The sequence below is a fragment of the Gigantopelta aegis genome, chromosome 3 (genome assembly GCF_016097555.1).
Source record: "Gigantopelta aegis isolate Gae_Host chromosome 3, Gae_host_genome, whole genome shotgun sequence".
Classification (NCBI taxonomy): Eukaryota; Metazoa; Mollusca; class Gastropoda; order Neomphalida; family Peltospiridae; genus Gigantopelta; species Gigantopelta aegis.
This window is the reverse complement of record NC_054701.1, coordinates 78,125,413-78,148,023: the sequence shown is the minus strand read 5'-3', so window position 1 is coordinate 78,148,023 and position 22,611 is coordinate 78,125,413. Positions and strand designations below refer to the sequence as shown.

At 37.8% G+C, this 22,611-nt stretch overlaps 1 protein-coding gene and 1 long non-coding RNA gene across 4 annotated transcripts in view; one reads left to right on the top strand and one right to left on the bottom strand.

The window, feature by feature from the left end:
* Positions 1-22,611, top strand: part of LOC121369116 (serine/threonine-protein kinase TBK1-like) — a 78,713-nt gene that overhangs the window by 2,824 nt on the left and 53,278 nt on the right. Inside the window, exons 1-2 of one of the 2 annotated variants that reach the window (XM_041493975.1) lie at positions 8,331-8,830; positions 18,827-18,932. The gene's annotated coding sequence lies outside the window, so the exon portion shown is untranslated. Of the gene's footprint in view, positions 1-8,330; positions 8,831-18,826; positions 18,933-22,611 lie in introns of those variants that run through there. The other variant, XM_041493976.1, reaches the window with a different exon arrangement.
* LOC121369118 overlaps positions 9,754-22,611 on the bottom strand; it is a 35,872-nt gene continuing 23,014 nt past the window's right edge. For both annotated transcript variants that reach the window (XR_005957561.1, XR_005957563.1), the window contains exon 3: positions 9,754-10,173. This is a non-coding gene — a long non-coding RNA (uncharacterized LOC121369118). The remainder of the gene's footprint in view (positions 10,174-22,611) is intronic.

The following is a 22,611-nucleotide window of genomic DNA, read 5'->3' as shown; positions in this document are numbered from 1 at the left end:
TAGGCGCACATGCACGTACATGTAGGCTATAGAAACAATGTAAACCACTTTACACACTGTTCTGGGTATTGCTATAACTTTGCATTTTAATCACGTTCACAGATAATTTTCAAAAACAAAAGTTATCGTTATTCTGCTAAAAATATAAATAATGATTTGCGTTAAAATGACATTTTGTTATAAATTTAATATTAAAACAATCGTGAACGCAAACTCATTAAAGTGCATGACGTCATTTTGCGTGTTTGCCAAATCGCGATGATGTTATATTTAGTACCGACAAAGTCATTGGTTTGTAAGCGTCAAATCATCCAGTAATATTGTACGTCACAACACTGCATAATATTTCTCAATGAGAAAATACGGAAAATATTTTCCCTCTTATGAGTGGTCACTGGGGGTAATAAATATAGTTATTTATTAAATTAGTAAAAATATACATTTTCTTCATGGTGTATGGACTGCACGAAAACAGGAAGTACTAGTAATGAACGTTGATCGGTTACCACCGGTATCAAAACAATAAACGTCTACTTTAGAAGTATTATTAATGGAAATAAGGGGGAAAACAATTTCGTATTCAACATTTAAGAAAAAATCGGAAAATGTGTTAGAATTAAAACTTAGTGAAGAAATACAGGTGTTAGAAGAAGATGAAAATAATACAAATTCTGACTTACTAGAAGCAAAAAGAAATGAACTAAAAGTTAAAAGGGAAATTCATTAGATCTAGAGCAAAATGGATAGAAGAAGGCGAGAAGCCTACTAAATACTTTTGTAATTTAGAATCGAGGAACTACTATAGCAAATTTATTTCCAAAATAAAATTAGATAACGGTAACGTAATAACAGAACAAACAAAAATCTTAGAGGAAACTAAAAAATTCTATCAAAACTTATACTTTAAACGATATCCATCTACTGGCGATAACATCAAAAATATTAATAATATTAATGCAAATAAACTATTAGATGCAGTAGCAGAAGGCTTAGAAGGAGAAATAAAATATAGTGAAGCACTAGAATGTCTTAAAAATATGAAAAACGATAAAAGCCCTGGTTCAGATGGTTTTACGGCTGAATTTTTAAAATTCTTTTGGATTGACCTAGGTCACTTTATTGTTAGATCTCTTAAGTATAGTTATAATATAAATGAAATGTCCAACACTAAAAAATGAGGAATTATTACTTGTATACCGAAATTAAATAAACCAAAGCAGTTTTTAAAAAATTGGCGTCCTATTACTTTATTGAACTGTATATACAAAATAGCTTCAGGATGCATAGCCAACAGAATAAAAACAGTACTTGATACAATTATTGCTAAAGATCAAACTGGTTTTATCAAAGGCAGGTATATTGGTGAAAGTATACGATTAATATTTGACATAATGGACTATACAGAAAGACAAAAAATACCAGGTATGTTGGTTTTGGTAGATTTTGAAAAATAAATAAAAATAAACGTCTATCATAGACTGCAGTCTTATAATGACATACTTTCCTGCTTGTCTCGTCTTAATAAAGGGGGAACAAGGCGGTACAGGCCCCAAGTTTTGAAAATTTGACCATACGTTAGTTATCTCGGTGCCCTCAGGCGTACGCGTCCCATCTTTTGTTTTTTTACTATTATGTTAGAATTAAAGGGAAACGCCAATAACAAAACGTTTATTCATATTTGCATTATTACCAACAGCTATGTAGGGTTCTGTAAGCTATGTAGGGTTTTGTAAGCATTTGACATGGATTATAACTAATATTGTGAGTAAAATGATGGAAATACATGGTGAAACGTTTTCAGGCCAGCTCATTTTCCCAAATATGTCCATCATTTTTGACAGAATGTGAAGGTTTGCTCCACATTTGGAGGGGGGAGGGGAGGAGGTAGCTAATCCTCCATCTCGAACGCGAATGCTAATAATATACTGGTAACGAGTTTCAACTACAAAGTGATGAAGTGTAAGCTATTCCTCGCTTATGTCCCTTTTCAAATCTGCGGGTAACCCATGTAAAAATCGAGGTTTTGTAAACACGGGTAAAACACACACGTGAAATGCACCACGGGTGTATGTCTTGGTCAAGTGTTTCAGTGTTTTACGTAAACCAGTGTTAAACCTAGGTTTTGATATAACCCGGTGTTTTGAAACCCAGACATATGAAATCGGCCCAAATGTTTTACAAGCACCAGGCTAGGGATGAGTTCAGTCAGCCATTTGTCACTATAGGATTCACTAACTAGGTTTTTTTGTTTGTTTACGCTACACATTAAATCAGACGACCACTTCGGGAACCAGTAAAAATATATAGTTCCCAAACTGAAGGCTGAGCTTAGGGCTGATAAGTTAAAGGTTGTTTTGTTTAACGAGGTGCCGTAAACCCTTTGAGACTAATGCAATGTAGTTCAGTGACGTTGGTATTTAAAAAGACTCCTTACTCAAAAGGTTACTTTAAAATAGACAACCCTCTGACCCCCACCCACCCCCACCCCCCGGACCCTTCAATGATTTGTTCATAACTGACATATTTCACTGGTGGTGACATGCTGAGGATCGATCGCCCTACCGCATGTTATTTATCGGGCGCGGAACTATAAAGTTTTAGAGAGGGGGTGGGGGGGGGGGGCGTCGACTTCACATTATATAAAGGCAGAATTAATTACTTGATAAAAATAGGAGTGGACCCCTTGGGGTCATAACTTAATTTAACAATATGTTGCGTCAGTAGTCTGTCAGTCCCCCTCTTCTCTCTATACACTGGGCAATGTGCCGCGGCATGCTGTCCATTAACTTGTCTGTATAACTCTGCTCCAGATTCATCCATCTTTTCACGATTGTTGTTCTCCAGTCACCGATTAGTTTGGGTTGAAGTTTTTCAACTTGGTCTTTCATGATCTGCCAAACATTTTATTTTATTTTGGGTTCAAATCGGGTGAAGCAGCTGTCCATTCTAGTACGGCCACGTGATGCCGTTCAAACCAGTCACGGGTGTATGCTGCGGTGTGTGGCCTTGCATTATCCTGCTAGAGAAGGAAAGGAATGTCATTTGTCACAATGGCTGGGTTTAACAATCCTTCCTCTAAAATTTCATAGTACTTGACACAGGAAATATTTCCATTAACCAAAACTAGGGGAGACAATCCCAACTTGCATATGCCAACTGCGTTAACGTCAAAGATTCTCTTGCGTCCAGATCCTGAGCATCGTAACTCTTCCCTTCGAAATTTCTTCAATTTATCATAGACGGTAGACTTAGGTATTTTGTTATATCACACAAAATGTTTGCCGATTGAACTCCACTTTCATATAAATCGAGGAGACGTTTTCTATTGCCTATCTCAGACATCGACGTGACCAAAACGTATGTCGTCTGCTCAAAAGCATCCTCACGTGACATATCGTAGAAACAAGGGAAATCACTCGTAAATATCCTACTGAAGTACGTAATATTAATTTATTGCATAAAAATGTTTTATTTTATTCTAACTATATAAAATACAGATTTTTTTTTAATTGTGGATTTTTTGGCACAATACTATATATACTAATTTAATATTAGAATATCGATTTGTGTCCTTTTCAGTTTGGTTTGCTTGGTTTTAGGTTTGTTTTGTTTTTTTGTTGGGTTTTTGTTTGTTTTTTTGTTGGGTTTTTTTTTTTTTTTTGGGGGGTGGGTGGTTGGTTTGTTCGCTTGTTTGTTTGTTCATTTGTTTCTTTTAACCTTTGTTAAACTAACTGTATTACTAATGTTGGTGTAACTATATATACCGTACGTTACATTTTTATGTTTAGCTGTTGAATTATAGTGTTTAGATGAAAATAATAATCAGTTCCATTTATTTAACCGCCATCTTAAAATCTATGAAATTCACCAATCGGATCGCACAAAATGGACATAAAGACGCTTCAGCTCCAAACTATTAGAGTAGGGGGAAGGGGGAGCTTAAATAATAATTTTTAAAACTTCCCTGTTCAGATCTGTTTAACAAATGAAAACCATATCAGATATTGTATTTAAAAAACGTATCCGTATCCATAACGGGGAAAATATATATTTATACACAGTAGTGGCGTGACTATAAAATCAATGTTTTCATCCTAGCAGGTATCAGGGCAACAACAAGGCTACAAGATATATATATATATGTATTGTGTACAGAGAATGTCCAATTCAAAGAATTCCGTGTTAAATACATTTTAAAATATTACTATTGTAAACTATTGCTTTTCAAACAATATTCAATTACATGTATTACGTATTACCCAATTATGATAATTATTACTAACTTAAACATTTGAAAATGTCTCTACGTTGCCACAGCAACACGTCAGAATAGCTGTATCTCTCATCGAACGAGGCGGGACGTAGCCCACTGGGAAAGCGCTATCTTGATGCGCGGTCGGTTTGGGATCGATCCCCGTCGGTGGGCCCATTGGGCTATTCTCGTTCCGGCCAATGAACCACGACGGTTATATCAACAGCAGTGGTATACATGTATCAAAGGCACTACCCTATCTGTGGGATGGTGCATATAAAAGATCCCTTGCTGCCAATCGGAAAGAGTAGCCCATTAAGTGGCGACAGCGGGTTTCCTCTCTCATTATCTGTGTGGTCCTTCACCATATGTTTGACGCCATATAACCGTAAATAAAATGTGTTGAGTGCGTCGTTAAATAAAACATTTCTTTCTCCTTTTTTTTGGTATACATGTACTATCCTGTCTGTGGGATGGTGCACATAAAAGATCCCTTGCTACTAATGGGACAACGTAGCGGGTTTCTTCTCTGAGACTATATGTCAAAATGATCAAATGTTTGATATCCAATAGCCGATGATTAATAAATCAATGTGCTGTAGGGGCGGGACGTAGCCCAGTGGTAAAGTGCTCGCTCGATGCGCGGTCGGTCTGGGATCGATTCCCGTTGGTGGGCCCATTGGGCTATTTCTTGTTTCAGACAGTGCACCACGACTGGCATATCAAAGGCCGTGGTATGTACTACCCTGTCTGTGGGATGGTGCATATAAAAGATCCCTTGCTGCTAATCGAAAAGAGTGGTGTTAAACAAAACAAACTGTTTTCCCTCATCAAACGTAATAGGTAGGTACCTGTCTAATAATTTATATTTATTTTTATGTAATGTTGTATTACAAATCAGTTTTATAATCTGTATATGGTTCACGATTTTGTTTAACACTGTATAGTATTTTGTTTTATTTGTATGTGCCGTAAGGCATACAGAAACAGGCACGTGTGCAGGAATTTTAGCAGGAGCTGGGTCTAGACTGTGGCAAGAAAACATTATAGAGGGGTAGAGTCATACTCCCTCGGGACCAGCCTCGGTGGCGTCGTGGTTAGGCCAGCGGACTACAGGCTGGTAGGTACTGGGTTCGGATCCCAGTCGAGGCATGGGATTTTTAATCCAGATACCGACTCCAAACCCTGAGTGAGTGCTTCGCAAGGCTCAATGGGTAGGTGTAAAACCACTTGCACCGACCAGTGATCCATAACTGGTTCAACAAAGGCCATGGTTTGTGCTATCCTGCCTGTGGGAAGCGCAAATAAAAGATCCCTTGCTGCCTGTCGTAAAAAGAGTAGCCTATGTGGCGACAGCGGGTTTCCTCTTAAAAACAGTGTCAGAATGACCATATGTTTGACGTCCAATAGTCGATGATAAGATAAATAATCAATGTGCTCTAGTGGCGTCGTTAAATAAAACAAACTTTACTTTTTCATACTCCCTCGCAAAATATAATACATGTATAATGAAAAAAGAGAGAAGACAATTTGCTTGAGCGGGTGGGGTTTTGACCCTCGACCCCCAACACACACACACACACACACACACACACACACACACACACACACAGCACCACCACCACCACCACCACCACTACCCTACCCCGCACACGCGCCTGAGAAATAAAGGGAAGTGAATATAAATTATAATGGAAATGAATGAATAAGTCCGTTGCTACAGTATGTTGGGACATGGATACAGTAAGAACTAGTTCATTAACTAAAACTCCTATCAAATGATGTGGAAAGTCACTGTGACACTTACAACCATACATTGTTTTATTTTGTTTACAAGCGTACAATATATACATTATATCAAAGTTTTGTTTACAAGCGTACAATATATACATTATATCAAAGTTTTGTTTACAAGCGTACAATATATACATTATATCAAAGTTTTGTTTTAAAGTTTCTTTTGTTTAACGCACCACTATAGCACGTTGATTTATCAATCATCGACTATCGGATGTCAAACATATGGTAATTTTGACATATAGTCTTAGAGAGGAAACTCGCTACATTTTCTATTAGTAGCAAGGGATCTTTTATATGCACCATCCCATAAACAGGATATCACATACCACAGCCTTTGATATACCAGTCGTGGTGCACTGGCTGGATCGAACATATGTATTCAGTCGACCATTACCTTTATCATTAGCTTTGTTATTGCTGGGTCACCAGACTGTGTTTATATGTATAGTTATATGTATGCACAGCATATGTAAACACGGAAATAACGCATTTTGTAGTGGCGGATCTAAGGGGAACTCTGGGGACAACTCCCCCCCCCCCCCAAATTCTGCGACAGTTATATTTTTATTTTCATTTTTAAGTTGGAGAAACCGAGGAATCTCTGGGAACGTTTGTGGCTTTCGACCACGTCACTGGGGACCTTCCCCCCCCCCCCCACCTCCCCAATAGATTTTCTGGATCCGCCACCGTTTTGTATTGTAGTGTTATATTTAGGGCTCGAGTGTCCTTTATCCGTGATCTGTAATTTGGGTATAGGCCACAGCTACAGGACATTCGAGCTAATATACCCCTGCGTGTGCTGTAACCTCACCGTGGTGCAGGGGTGTAACATTCTCTTTGAGAATGGCCAATACTGCACAAAATTGAAATTTTTAGTAAAATTCAGTATCCGTAAAATTCTGTGATATTTGTGTTTTTGCACAGTTCTTTACACTGTTTTTGTTCAAGTCTTGAATTTTTATATTGATGTTGATCATCACTTTATTTATTTGCATTACCATAGTTTGACACCCAATAGCCGATGTATTTTTCGTGCTGGAGTGTCGTTAAACATTCATTCATTCATTCATTCATTCATTCGAGCTAATATAGTGGTATATAAATCAGGTCAGGCCATAGGGCTTAACGTGCACATTAAGAGCAAGCTGTTGTAGCCAGGTCCGGTCCGCAGCCAATGGGGGGTCGGGGGATCGGTCGACCCCCCCCCCCCCCCCCTTACCGGTAACTCTTTTGTTTCAATATGCCTCGGACCCCCCTTAGCAACTCGGGCGCTTCGCGCCCTCGTGTCAAACACTTCGTGCCTCACTATAAGCCTAAACGACCCCCCCCCCCCCCCAATCAAAATTCTGGCTACGGGCCTGGTATCGCACGCCTGTCATGGGCGCAGGTGTCGACTTACGTCGGCTCCTTCGTCCAGGAAAGAGTTTGGCGTGGGTGTGTGGGAGAATGGACCGCCCACGCTAGTCCAGTGCAAGAGAGCACTGGCAGGTTGGACTATACCAATTCAAATCCCATAGGCGACCATGTTAACGTTTGTGTTTAAAAACACTATATGCAATATATCAACCAAACTGTGACCCATAAATATCAGTACTACAACCCCTACCTCAAAGTATTAACTGCAGAAAATGGTACCTTTCATGGCTCATTTTCGGTATAACCAGATGTTTCTGCAACACCCCTAGTTTCGCACAAAATTTTAGTACTTTTTTTTACAGGTACCCCATACATGTTCCAAGCACAAGGCTACTTGACACGGTGGTACTACATCAAATAAAATTGCATACATTTTTAGCCCAGATGAAACTAATTTTTTTTACAACCAACACACTCACATTTATAACCAATCACAGGACTTGTGGTGTTAACTTCTCTATCAAAAGTTCGGTACACCTCGAACTTCGACCCAGCCGGAAATTAATTGGTATAGTGCAACCGGCAGCCCGACTTGTGGTGCTATGAAATTTGGAATGTCCCGTGGGATTATGTCCGAAACTTACAATAAAGATATGCGCAGTTTTCTTGAAGTAATTTGGGGCGCTTTTTAGAACGGTTCATCGAAAATAAACTCAAGGAGCTATTTGAGTAATATTAACTTAGGTGACAGTGGTGGATCCAGAAAATCCATTTAGGGGGTGGGGGGAGGCAGTGACATGAGGTGGAATGCCAAGGGAACTTTGGGGGAGGTTTGGAGGGAGGTCGTAAAAAAATTAAAATTAATATATAATAAAATTATAACTATCGCAAAATTTAGGGAGGGGGCCGGGCCCCTGCCCCCCCCCCCCCCCCCCCCAGACCCGCCTCTGGGTGATATATCGATGTACTGTCACATTTATACAACATGGCGCTTTCATCAAGAAACTTACCACAACTTGGCACAAGACGTAGTCCGAAGAAAAGTATTGACTTAATGTGCGCTCTATGCACTTTGGGTTTTGTACCATTAGTTTGAAACTTTAAATTTTAACACCAACACGATGTCCAGTATATAATATACGTAACACATGTAAACTTTACTAGTCCGATATAACTGAGTCCGATATATGATGTTTGACTGTGCCGTGTTCACTACTGGGTTTTACCAAACCCCCACAACGAGGCTGCCAGGACATTACTTGTGTTTAAATATAGATTAACCATAATGGAGCCCTAGCCATTTCATATGATTGTGACAGTTAGTCAGCTGTTACAGTCATAGTGTTCACACGGATATTTCACCATATTCTGTGCATGTTTTGCATGTGTTTTGTTACAAAGCAAATGGAAAGAAAATGGAAGGTGAGAACGTAACTAATGTGTTTACAGAAAAGGCTTGTAATTAAAATAGAAGTAAAACAAACCTGTTATTTTGGTGGGTGTATGTTTGTTTACATACAAAATCCAGGTCTTTTGTTTGAATGCATCTTTGCTACTCTTCAAGGTGTAAGAAAAATAGCTCTAAAACGCATTTTGGTAGTGCATAATTTTTTTCCCATGCATAATATATTGTATATTGATTGACATGTCAGCAGGAAATCCAAGTGGTAACCTGGATTCATATTCAAATGTTGTCATGAGCAGTAGACCGTCTCAAGTTCAGCCAGACATAACTCGTGTGTCCTGTAGCGTTATCCTATTATAGGTCACATAGTATGTAATAGATTAAGGGCGGATTATGGGGGGTTTCCCAGTTGCACGCACCCCCCCCCCCTTCCCGGCTAAAAAATACCAAACCCCCACCCCCACCCCTCCTCGCCATGGAATCGGCCACTGGCGAAGTCAGAAACCGAGTCCATGGTGGGCGTGCCTGAACCGAAAGGATGTGGGCACGTTAATACAGTTCCCTTCCTTCCAACCCCATCACGTAGATCTAATTTGATGTCCACGTAAAATTTATAATTTCAAATTATAAACATTTACATATTGTTTCGGATCTCCCTCCCCCCTTACCTAAAGCATAATCCGCCCCTGTAGATAAAGCTAAAGCCTAATCCGCCCCTGTAGATAAAGCTAAAGCCTAATCCGCCCCTGTAGATAAAGCTAGAGTACAGTCAGACCGAGCAGAAAACCGTCCGCTAGACTGGTCTAAGCATTTCATGGTAAACCAAATGGCCACGTCGGGAAGCAATCAAATAGAAGAAGTTTGTTTTGTTTAACGACACCATTAGAGCACATTAATTTATTAATCATCGGCTATTGGATGTAAAAAATATGGTCATTTTGACACAGTCGTAGAGGAAACCCGCTACATTTTTCCATTAGTAGTAAGGGATCTGTTATATGCACATTCCACACACAGGATAGCACATACCACGGCCTTGATATACCAGTCGTGGTGCACTGACCGACAACCCCAAGAAAAAACTGTTTCATCATCCTGCTGTTGTGCACTGTAGAAGTCAGCAAGTAGTGCCTCACCCTCATCAACAGAACCATATATACTTTTGAGTTTGTGGATCAGCTGATTAAGGCTAGCGTCTGAACCCAGACGCAATGCAACTCTCGCTGCATCGCCCTTTAAGGAACGACGAACTGCTTGAGCAATGACACGTCATCGGTAGAATGCTTTTTGTCCCTTAGAAGACATTCCACCTCATACAACCAAACATCGAAAGAAAGGTCGGTTTTAGCACAGCTGGCACCTGAAAAGAAAGAAACCCTGACAGGTTGACTAATTTCAACTGTACTAACAACTGAGTTCGGTGGTGGTGGTAATTCACCTAACGATTGTGCATATGACAAAGCCCAAGCATTAAAATCCTCAGGATTATCCATTTTGGGTTTGGGTGAACAAATAAGTGCACCTAATCCAGCAAACCTATGACAAACATCAATATAAAGCAAATGTTGGCGTTCAATGTGTACTAAAATAAATGACACACAGTAATCATATGCACAACCTGAAATAAAACATTTGCTGTGTGTATTAATATATATGTTTGTATGACCCAAAGAAACTAAGACCCAAAGAAACTAAGAACTACAAGGAAAGCTGAAAAGGAAATTATATATGGGTACAGAAAATAAATGCAAGTGTTATCTGCAGTGTGTTAAGTGCAAACACCAAAACCAGTGCAAAATTCAATTTATCACCTAAGTTGTACTCATCTAAGTTAAATTTAATTTAAAGTTTAACAATCAACTTTTAAATTAAATAAACTTATGTAAACCTTTTGCTATTAAATTTTTTAATTTAATTCGAGTCCAATATAAATTTAAATCTAAGTTTAATACCAAATCCTAAACTTTTAAAAACCCCAAACAAAACAAACAACGCAACCATATTGACAGACACGAGATACAAGAAATTTATCAAAGTCAACCACAGCTCCAGGTCGAGACCCAAAAAATAATAATAATAAAAAATAAAACAAATTATTAAAGTCAATAAAGACAAAGCCAAACTCAAGACTATTAGGAAACAGATTGTGGAAATGGCAAAGGAAACAAAATCAAAACTCAAAAACAAAATCCAAGTCAATAAATCATTAAATTCTAAAGCACAGAAGCTTCGGAAAACAATTTTTAAAAATAATAAATCAATGTATACAGAATACACTGGTACCAGAAAAAATAAATCTGAGTTATTAACTGAATAATTATTACAGCCTGGAGCCAGTTAACAGTAACTCAACATGACAAGTAATGAAAAATTAAAAACAATCACAGAAACAAAATACCATTTGGTTTTGTTTACAATATATCAATCACTATGGTGAGAAGAATTTTTTATTTTTTTTGAAATCTATATATATCATAAGATATATTCACAGTAGCTACTAAATTAAATTGCATACTCACATATATTCCATACATCATGAAAACAGAATAAAATCACAACAAATGAACACTAACGTCAAAGTTCACAATTCACTGAAGTCAATGTTCCTCCACAAAAATAAAAACACCAAAGAAAGAAATGTCACACACAAAAGAATCCATCCGATCTAGCACGTGCCGTCTGGTAAGTTCACGAACGCCTGGGTCCCTACGTCAGCTCCATTGTTGGAAACTCGTTGGAAAAAACAACAAGGCGGGGTCACGGTTCAGGGATTTATTCCCAGTCGGAACCAAAAGTTATACACAAATACTCTTCACTGTGGGCGATGAGTCTCACAGAGAGATAAACATGGACAATCTGTGCTGTGATCAATGGCGATCAATGAACATGAAAAGCAAACATAGATCCTTCTTCTTTGAAATCTTATGGTGTTGTGTGTGTATGTGAATGTTGCACGGACGTTACATGAAACAGCACGTGATAAAATACATTGGCTATTGGCTAATTACAAGCTAGGGCGTTGTCCAAACGAAATACGATATTCTCAACAGAATATCGTAACCTAGAAAACTGAAATAAAATACATACAGTAAATATTAAAATAAACTAATTACAAATATTTACTCCCCGTTACACGTGCGTGGTCGAAACGCGGGAGTAACAATATCTCGTGAGACGTGTTTAGACTTGATTATAGGTGCACACAAAGGTGGGGGAAAACCCACATAACAGTAGAACGCTTCTTGGTCTATTTTTCGAACTCTGGAGTTATAACTTGTACTTTTACTTAATTTTTGTATTATATATAATATTATATATGTGTGTATATATAGATATACGCTAATTGATACATTTTTTAAAATGTATTTTGTTACTACTGAATGTGAATATTTGTTTTGAGTTTGAAACTCGTTGGAAGGTAAGACAATAAGCTTTGTGTGGACTGGAAGTCGACTTAGTCTTCTTTGTTCTCAATTTCTGTTTGTACACTGTATTCTTTCTTACACAACAATCCAATGTATATAAGTTAACTTCTGTGTTGCATGTACATTTTTTCAGGATTATTTTTAATACGGCGAGTTTACTGTAAAAAGCCTACTAACTAACAGTAAATCGAAGGTCATACTTCGTAACAGAACGGAAACGTGCGCACGTGGCTTTCGAGTGTTACAGAATCTATAACGGGATCGGGTGACCGAATATTGTTTTATGTCTTGTGAGTCTGATGCATTGTTTTTTCGCTACACATGGTGGGTTTGTAGAAAGTGGGTGGGTTTCTTCCAATTTGAACTGGATCCACCTTGGACTAGGTGTTGGATGAATACAAACAAAAATACATTCTGCTCACCCCAACCACCCCACCACCATGCGATCAGCCCCTGGTGAAAACTACTACTGTCGTGTCAGTACACGTGGCATCCCATCGGTCACGTGTGATCAGTATGATAGGACGCGACAGAAATCTATATAACAATTTATGTTAAATTGTGTAGCCGGTGTAAATGGAATGCAAGTCCGTAGACTTAATCTCCTAGGAATGCAGGTCCTAGGTCTAATATACCTAGGAATGCAAGTCCTAGGACTTACGTTCCTTAGGAATACTGGTTTGACTGCCAGGATATCAAGTCTGGGCCGGACTTGCATTCCTGGACAATCAAAATTTAAGTCCGTTCGTACACATAAAAATTCAATTATAAATGTAAACAAAACGAAAAACAGTTTCCTTTTTGGTTTATTTAATTAAGTTAGGATACTAGCGCCTCGCTTTATTTAAATATTTTCTATTTATTCCAGTATTTTCCATTTATAGCATTTGCAAGAGTTTGTACACATTTTGTTGACCTTATTACATGAGCAGCACCAAGGTATTTATTCATTGCGTATTGTTCCAACTAATAAATGTTTAAACATTTAAAAGTAACTCGAAAACATTTTCCATAATTCGAAGAATATTAGTACTCGCAAATAAGTATAACTTGCCCATATGATATACCAACACAATTATCTGTTAGACATTATATATTGGTATTTGATAATTATAATAATAATAATAATAATAACATAATAATAATAATAATTTAACTATAAAAATGTGATATTTGCGTTATATACATTATTTTGTTATTATATAATTTTAATTTTGTGCCTTTTTGTCAATAATGTCGCAGGCGCGTGTACATAGGGTGTGGGGTGGGTGGCGTGTTCTAAACATCCTTCTTCAAAGCAAATTTCTTGACCTATCCCCTGCATAGCTTACTGAACATTTTAATTAATTTGGTCTAACATATGACATGGTTTTCATTAATGTTTATCAATTAATAGAAATATCAGTGACTAACAGTAGGTTTTAGCAGCTCAATGGGCTACTACACCGACTAAAACAAAACAGTAACCCCTGAACAATTATCATACTGTCAATAATATGCACACACAATTTATAAAGATCCTTTTAAACAGACTAACTACTCATGACACTTTTACACCTGATAGTTTTGGTCGCAATAGGAATTCAGGCTCCCTTTTTGGGAGAAGGGGTGGGGGAGGCATGCTGATTTTTATTGCCCGAATAAAACGAAAATGTCCGAATCAGGAACACAACGTATAATTATATTCGCATTACTACCAAGACGCTAAATAGAATTCCAAACAAATCAATCTGGATTTTTACATGGATTACAACTAATATTGTGAGGAAAATTATGGAAATGCATGGTGAAGATTTTAGGCCAGCTCATTTTGCCCGAACGTGTCCATTGCCCCCCCCCCCCCCCCCCCCCCCCCCACTGGCGGAGTGACACCCCCACCCCACCCCGACTCCTACCTCCACCCAGTTTCGAACGCTTATGGTGTTCCTAACAGCCAGGTATAATAATGCAGAGACCCTTTTCCCAACTCATATCTTATGCTTTGTATGGTCAAAACTGCCATGAGGCAGTCAGTGATAATTAATTTTAAGTGGTTTTAATTGTTCATCAATAAAAGTCAAATTTTCATACTTTGACTTTTATTGATGAACAATTAAAAATTATTCCTGTTATTTTATATTGTAGTAACTGGTCATTATAGTACTAGTTATAAGTACTAACTACTAGAACTGAGTATAGTTTTTAAAGTTTTATTTCAGGGATTTTCAGGAATCGTATACACGTATATGTAATAAGCAAACTATCGGAGGACTAGGAATACTAGGATTGAAAGTCCTGTGGACTAGGAGTACCAGGAATAAAAGTTCCATGGACTTAAAGTCCTAGGGATACAGGTCCCACAGACTAGGATTCCGAGGAATGGAAGTCCGATCGTACAAAGATTAAGAAAATCACAATTAATCAGATTGTGACTTACCGTCAAAATATAAACTTACAAAACATATTATTAAAAATTATGTTGGTGTATATAGAAATTGTCTTTTGTTGTTCACCAAATGTCAAGTTTTTTCGGAGTTACCAGTTTTCATATATATATATATTTAAAACAATTGTGGGCTACATATTGAGGGGGGACGGGTATATTACTTCGTGTTGAACACATGGACATATAGCCTACTTTATATCTGTTGTTGCATTATATACTTTTGAAAAAAGCAAGATATTCGTCCTAGTTCAATATGCTAACAAAAATGTAAGACGATTACAAAAATCCACTCACGTGTCTGATCCACAAGTCTATGACGTACAAAAAATAATTAAGTTGATACTCTAACTTTAAAATATTTTTTTACATGGAGATTTGAATCCACAAAAATCTTAAGAGACTCGTACACTTATCCATCACACTACGAGAGACATCTTCATAAATCAAGGCTAATATTCGTTCCTCGTATTCAGCCTTGATACATATCGTCAAGAAATCGTGCCACAAAATGCTTAAATTTCATTGGATGCGATGAGATCTGATTGCAACGAATCGCAACGCTCCTTATAGATTCCCTTGTTATTGTAAACAAAGATAGCAGCGTCAGCGTCCGGCGGTTAATTTTTGATATTCCTTTCAAGATTGTCACATGTTACCGATGCTGTGATTGGTCAGCGATGTCATCGTGTAAGGCACATAATCGGTGTTACAAATTTTCTTCCAATAGAGGGCGCTAGTAGTGGATATCAGTAATCTTGACTACATGTATCAAGGCTGAATACGAGGAACGAATATTAGCCTTGATTTATAAAGATGTACGAGAGAAGGCTGGCAAAACCTCACTTTTTTTCTCGTGTCTTTCTGGCAGCTCGTGCAAATTGCAGAGTATAATAAATGGATATCTAATTTGCCGGACTAGTATTTCTGTCACTGCTGTAGAAGGAATATAAGTCCGATAAGAATACAAGTCCTAGGATAAAAACAACTTAAAAATAAACCAGGAATGAAAGTCCGGGTAGGACTACTGTTCCTAGGAATCGAGGTCATACGGACCTCGGTTCCTATGGACCTGCGTTCCTTTTACGTCTTTAGCCCAGTACAGGCTTCCAACCCAGAGCGAGTTTTAACGACTCGATGGGTAGGTAGGTGTTAGCCCGAGTACTCTGACTGTAAGAGAGCTAGACGGACATTTGGACATAAACACGCTCTCATTACAGTCAGAGACCAACCTATGTCTTTTTTTGGCAATTCCTGACTACCAAACGGTAGGCAACGAGTCCCGCTCTAATACCACAACAATCCTATGTTTGACGTCAAATACCTTTACATCAATCATTTTCGAGTTAAGTGATACAAAAAAATCCACATATTAATCACTAATACACATACTACAGAAAGAAACCCGACAGCACCCACAATCAGCTACGCTTCGTGACACTCCGTCGCAACAATTACAAAGCTCGGCGATCTATTTCGAGACTGGGCGATTCCGCCTTGTGCAGCAGTTACAGGGGTCATCTCATAAGAGGAGGCAGCACGTAGCACATACTTTTGCCGTATCCTGTCGATAACACCCCAAATGTATCCTTCAAATTCAAAATAGAATCAATAATGTGTAATTGTTTTGGTTTAATGACGTAATGAAATCCAAATTCATCCAAAACGGCATTAGCCAACTCTTCCATGTTGTAACTTCGCTTGATATGAGACGGCCCCTGTAACTGCTGCACAAGGCGGAATCGCCCAGTGCGCGATCACGTGGTCTACGTCTCGAAATAGATCGCCGAGCTTTGCAATTGTTGCGACGGAGTGTCACGAAGCGTAGCTGAATGTGGGTGCTGTCGGGTTTCTTTCTGTAGTAAGTGTATTAGTGATTAATATGTGGATTTTTTTGTATCACTTAACTCGAAAATGATTGATGTAAAGGTATTTGACGTCAAACATAGGATTGTTGTGGTATTAGAGCGGGACTCGTTGCCTACCGTTTGGTAGTCAGGAATTGCCAAAAAAAGACATAGGTTGGTCTCTGACTGTAATGAGAGCGTGTTTATGTCCAAATGTCCGTCTAGCTCTCTTACAGTCAGAGTACTCGGGCTAGGTAGGTGTAAGACTACTACACCCTCTTTTCTCTCACTGACCACCAACAACTAACCCACTGTCCTGGACAGACAGCCCAGATAGATGAGGTGTGTGTCCAGGACAGCGTGCCTGAACCTTAATTAGATATAAGCACGAAAATAAATTGAAATGAATGAATGAATGAATAAAAGTCGGTCTTTGTGGCGTAGTGGAACAACTGGTCAAAGGCCGTGGGATTTCACTCAGTCGGTTGAGTGCTCGTTTGAGGTGCTTGCGTCGCAGGATCGAACCACCTCGGTGGATCCATTCAACTTATTGGGGGGTTTTCTCGTTCCAACAAGTGCACCAAAGCTGGTCAAAGGCCGTGGTATGTGCTTTCCTGTCTGTGGGAAAGTGCATATAAAAGATCCCATGCGGCATTAGGAAAAATGTAGCGGGTTTCCTCTGATGACTACGAGTCAGCATTACCAAATGTTTGACATCCAGTAGCCGATGATTAATTAATCAATGTGCTCTAGTGGTGTGGTCCTCAGTGGTCCTCAGTATTAGATTGTATATACTGTATAGTGTTATAAGTGGTTTTCAAGTATACCCAACAAAATCCAACACATCGGTGGATATTTTATGTAAACCCTTGAGGGTTCGGGCACTTGGCCAGGTGGGGTCAGTGCATCACTACTGGCCTATCAAAGGCCGTGGTATGTGCTTTTCTGTCTGTGTGATAGCGCGTATAAAAGATCACTTGATACTAATGGAAAAATTTAGCGGGTTTCTTCTCTAACACTATATGTTAAAATTACCAAATGTTTGACATTCAGCAGCCGATGATTAATTAATCAATGTGTTCTAGTGGTGTTGTTAAACAAAACAAAACTTTAAAACAAAACTTTGATATTCTGTATATCTTGTACGCGTGTTGTTGTGCTGAGACCTGGTAGGATGAAAACATTGATTTTGTAGTCACGCCACTACTGTGTATAAATATAAACGTTGGCCAGGTGGGCCTCAATATTAGATTGTATATATACTGTATAGTGTTATAAGTAGTTTTCAAGGATACCCAACAAAATGCCACACACTTAGTTTTATTTCACACGAACGAATGAAATTAAAGTGTTCACCCAGAAAATATCTTTTGTGTATAAAATGTTTTAATATTCCATAGATTTTCACAACCTTCGTGCAAATATTTCGATTGATTTTTAAGTCGGTTTGACTTTTTTATTGCCAGTACTGCACTTAAGATGAACGTTATTAGCCCTATAAAGACACACGCACGCACACGCACAAACACACACAGAGATATATATACGCACACGTACACATACACACACACACACCACTCTCGCACACATACACACACATATACACATACATATATACTCACACACATACATATATACGCACACACATACATATACATGCACGCACACAAACACACACACACACACACATACATACATGCATGCATACATACCTACATACGTACGTACGTACGTACATACATACATACATGTATACATATATGTATACATACATGCATACATACATACATACGTACATATTCACAGATACATGCACACATACTGCCAAATCAAATGCCATAGACGATAATAGTAACATATGTTGCTAAAACTCCTACCTGCAGCGTATCAATCGACATGTACACCACGGATATAAATACAACCACCCCTCACATCAAAATTTGAGCAGGTTTTTTTAAAGGTACCCCATACATGTTTCAAGCACAAGGCTACTTGACACGGTGGTACAACCAACACACACATATTTGTCGCCAATCACAGGACTTGTGGTGTTAACTTCTCTATCCAAAGTTAGGTGCACCTCGAACTTTGACCCAGTTGGAAGTTATTTGGTTTAGTACTACCTATATACACACAGGAACACACACGCACGCACATGCACACACACGCACACACCTATCTATCTACCTACCTACACACATACATACATACATACATACACGTACACACCACTCTCGCACACACTCCCACACACACGCTTAGGCACGCACATGTAAAACTTCAAACCGTTACTAATTGATATAATTCTTGTTTTTTCAGATACGTCAAATCGTTTGTTGGATGGACAGATATGGTATTTTTACAATCGGTTCTTTCAGTAGTGCATTAACGGTGTTGTTTCAAGGCAAAAAGTTGGATGACAAAGGTAATGCCAAGAAACATAATTATTTGTTATAAATAGTATTTTAATGCCATTTTGGAGAAACAGTTATTTGTGTGTTGTTTGTTGGGTTTTTTAGTTGTGTAGGTGAATTTTTAAGGGTATTTCAGCGTCACAGACCTGTTTCACTCTGTTGTATCCAAATTTGTTACAGGTTTGTAAATTAACTTAGAGTCCATTTTTACGGGTTGAAACTAGGGTCTAGGTGAAAAATATGATGTAGTGTTTAAAAACTAAGTCTGTCCCTTTAAGTATATTCTGTCATTATTGATAGAAGGAAGGAAGGAAATGTTTTATTTAACGACGCACTCAACACATTTAATTTACGGTTATATGGCGTCGGACATATGGTTATGGACCACACAGATATTAAGATAGGAAACCCGCTGTCGCCACTTCATGGGCTACTCTTTTCGATTAGCAGCAAGGGATCTTTTATATGCACCATCCCACAGATAGGATAGTACATACCACGGCCTTTGTTACACCAGTTGTTGAGCACTGGCTGGAACGAGAAATAGCCCAATGGGTTCACCGACGGGGATCGATCCTAGACCGACAGCGCATCAAGCGAACGCTTTAACACTGGGCTACGTAACGCACCTTTATTGATAGAAGTCACTGTCCTAAATATGTCCTGCGTTATGATGGTAACATTTTTCATAATTTTGATCTATTTTCCCTGAATCAACAATTTGATTTTGAAATAAAAATTCAATTTAGGAATTCAACTGATCTCCTAGTTTCATAGTTTTTGATAAGATTATTTTGTTTGTTAAAAGAAAAATATATATTTTCATAAATTCACTTAATTTAATTGTTTAATTATTTTACATAATTGCATTTTGTTAAATGGATAATTTAATTTAATAAAGTGAAGACAAGCACAGAGTTCAAGTGCTAGGTCTATATTATGGTATTCAAGCCCAAACAAGTGTTCCATGACTTGTGTATTAAAATTAGTGGTATATACTGTGCTGTCTGGAAAATGCACATAAAAGATCACTTCTAATGAAAATCAAACGTAGCAGGTTTCCTCTGAAGTCTCCGAAATATCATGTGCTCTAGTGGTGTCGTTAAGCGAAACGAACTTTAATTGTCGGTGTAAGGAAGTTGACAAATTGTTCATTATTTTTTTATATCATAAGTTCATTGCTTGCCATAGACAGACAGACGGACAAATTCTTTATTTACATCTGACCTTGTGTACAGATTAAAATAAAAACATGAGTTCAATGGTAATAATACAATAATACAGCAATAGAAGTACACAAGTCACTCCTATGGAGTTATGAGAGAGTTCAGAACTATTAAAAGACTATCATAAATATTTACAAAATGTTGTATTTACAAATATTTAAAAAAACAAACCCATAAAATATGTATATATCTATATGCATAAAAAAAAATCGTTGGCGACGTTAACAAATTAATAAGATGGCAACGTTTGGCTGTAATTTTAACAATATCTGGGTGGCTTAAAAGTAATGATATTTTTTCTTTATCTAAAAGGTTATTAAAGTTTAACATAGTAGCTACTGCCTTTTTAAAAACATCTACTCTAATGCCATCATAAAGAGGATAGTGAATATAAACATGTTCTTCATATTCTATATAATTAACACAGTTAAAACAGGTTCTGTTGTGAATCTCCAAATTTTCTTATCTACCCGTTGTTTGATTGAAACATATTTTATAGTTTTTTAAAGAACAAATGGATTAGGCACAAATTACACAACTTACTAGGCCTTCTCCAAAATACATACATATTACGACAGTAATATATTTTTGCAATTTAAATATGAACAGAAATAAATGTTATTGAAAAAAAAATAATAATAAAGGAAACAGAAAAAAAGACGCAATAAAGTTTTCTATGTGTTCGATAATTAGACAGCAGGTTTGATAAAGGAAAACACAAAACACAAACAATTTATCGCAATGATTATGTAATGGCTACACAAATAATAATAATAATAGCAATAAAATAAATAAATAGTAATAATTTTAAAGATCCATACTTTATTTACTACTTAAGGGAAACGTTTTGTTTCATTTATATACTTATGTACATGAAAAAATATTTCTTTATTGTCTTCTTCACTTAGAGTATTTTTACCATTTAAAACTAGTTGTAAATCTATTGGCTGAAATCTTTGCATTCACAGTACCTGTTTCTACCACTACGAAACACTGATAACGCACGTTGATACGACTTAGGCATAGGAGTAGTAACTTAAAATTCAGTGGTAAAAACATGTTTAAAAGTACATATAAAATCTTTCTTTATCGGTTTGGTCCTCAACCATAATGTTCGACGTCATATAACCAAACTTAAAATGTGTTGCGTCGTTAAATAAAACATATCGACCTTCTTGCTTATAACATTTTATTTTGTGGATGATAAGTATAGTTCCGACGCCATATAATCGTAAATAAAATGTGTTGAGTGCGTCGTTAAATAAAACATGTCCTTCCTTCCTTGATGTGTATAGCAACACACTGCCTCCTCCATCCCCACGTCATCGATATTGGCACATTGTGTTTGTCTGTTCTCTTGAAGATGTGTTTTGCCAATGAAACGTCGATATAATTATTTTATTTTATTTTCTGTAGGCCACGGTAGGGCCATTTTTTACTTTCATTTAATAGCAGACGTGGTGACACATGAGTGTAATAACTTAGTAAACGTTCTTCTAAGTACAGGCAGTAATCCGTGGGCATTTATGTCTCGCCTTCTCGAAGGAAAAAAGTGAGACATATGTATTACTTTCCTAGAGGCGGCGGTGTACACTTTCACATATATATAACTCCATTTCTAGATTAATGAAACTTTGTTTATAATTTCACATGTCATCATAATGCAAAAATGTGTAATCAATTAAATTAAAGTTTTAATTTAATGTTGTTGTTGTTGTTGCTTTTTAATTTATAAGCGACATCTGTTTATAAGTTTATGGTAGACGAGACTAAGGACCTAATTTGCAAAGCCTGGTTTACTTAAACAGATGTTTAAGCATTGTAAATATGTAGTTATACGCGTGCAAGACAAAAGCAAGATTATACATGTAACCCTTAATTCCGCGAACTAACACTCTCTCTCTCTCTCTCTCTCTCTCTCTCTCTCTCTCTCTCTCTCTCTCTCTCTCTCTCTCTCTCTCTCTCTCTGTGTGTGTGTGTGTGTGAGAGAGAGGGGGGTTGGTGTGTTTGTGTCTGTGTTTGTAGGATGTGTGAGAGTGGGGGTAGTGTGTGTGTGAGAGAGAGACAGAGAGAGAGAGGGGGGTGGTTGTGTGTGTGAGAGAGGGAGAGGGGGTAGTGTGTGTGTGTGTGTGTGTGTGTTTGTAGCGCGTGTGTGTGTATGATACTATGTGTGTGTGTGTGTGTGTGTGTGTGTGTGAGAGAGAGAGAGAGAGAGAGAGGGGGGGGGTAGTGTAACTACACCAACTTCTTCTGTCCACATAGCTGAGGTGTGTGCTCATGAAAGTGTGATTGAACCTTAACATGATACAAGCATGAACATAAATTTAAAAACAATTTAGAATATCCTGACCGGCCTCGATGGCGTAGTGGTTAAGCCATCAGACCTAAGCACTGGCATAAAAGCGGGGTGGGGCAGGGGAGGGGGGGTTGTAGCTCCCCTCCCAACACTTTTTAGTAGCAGCGA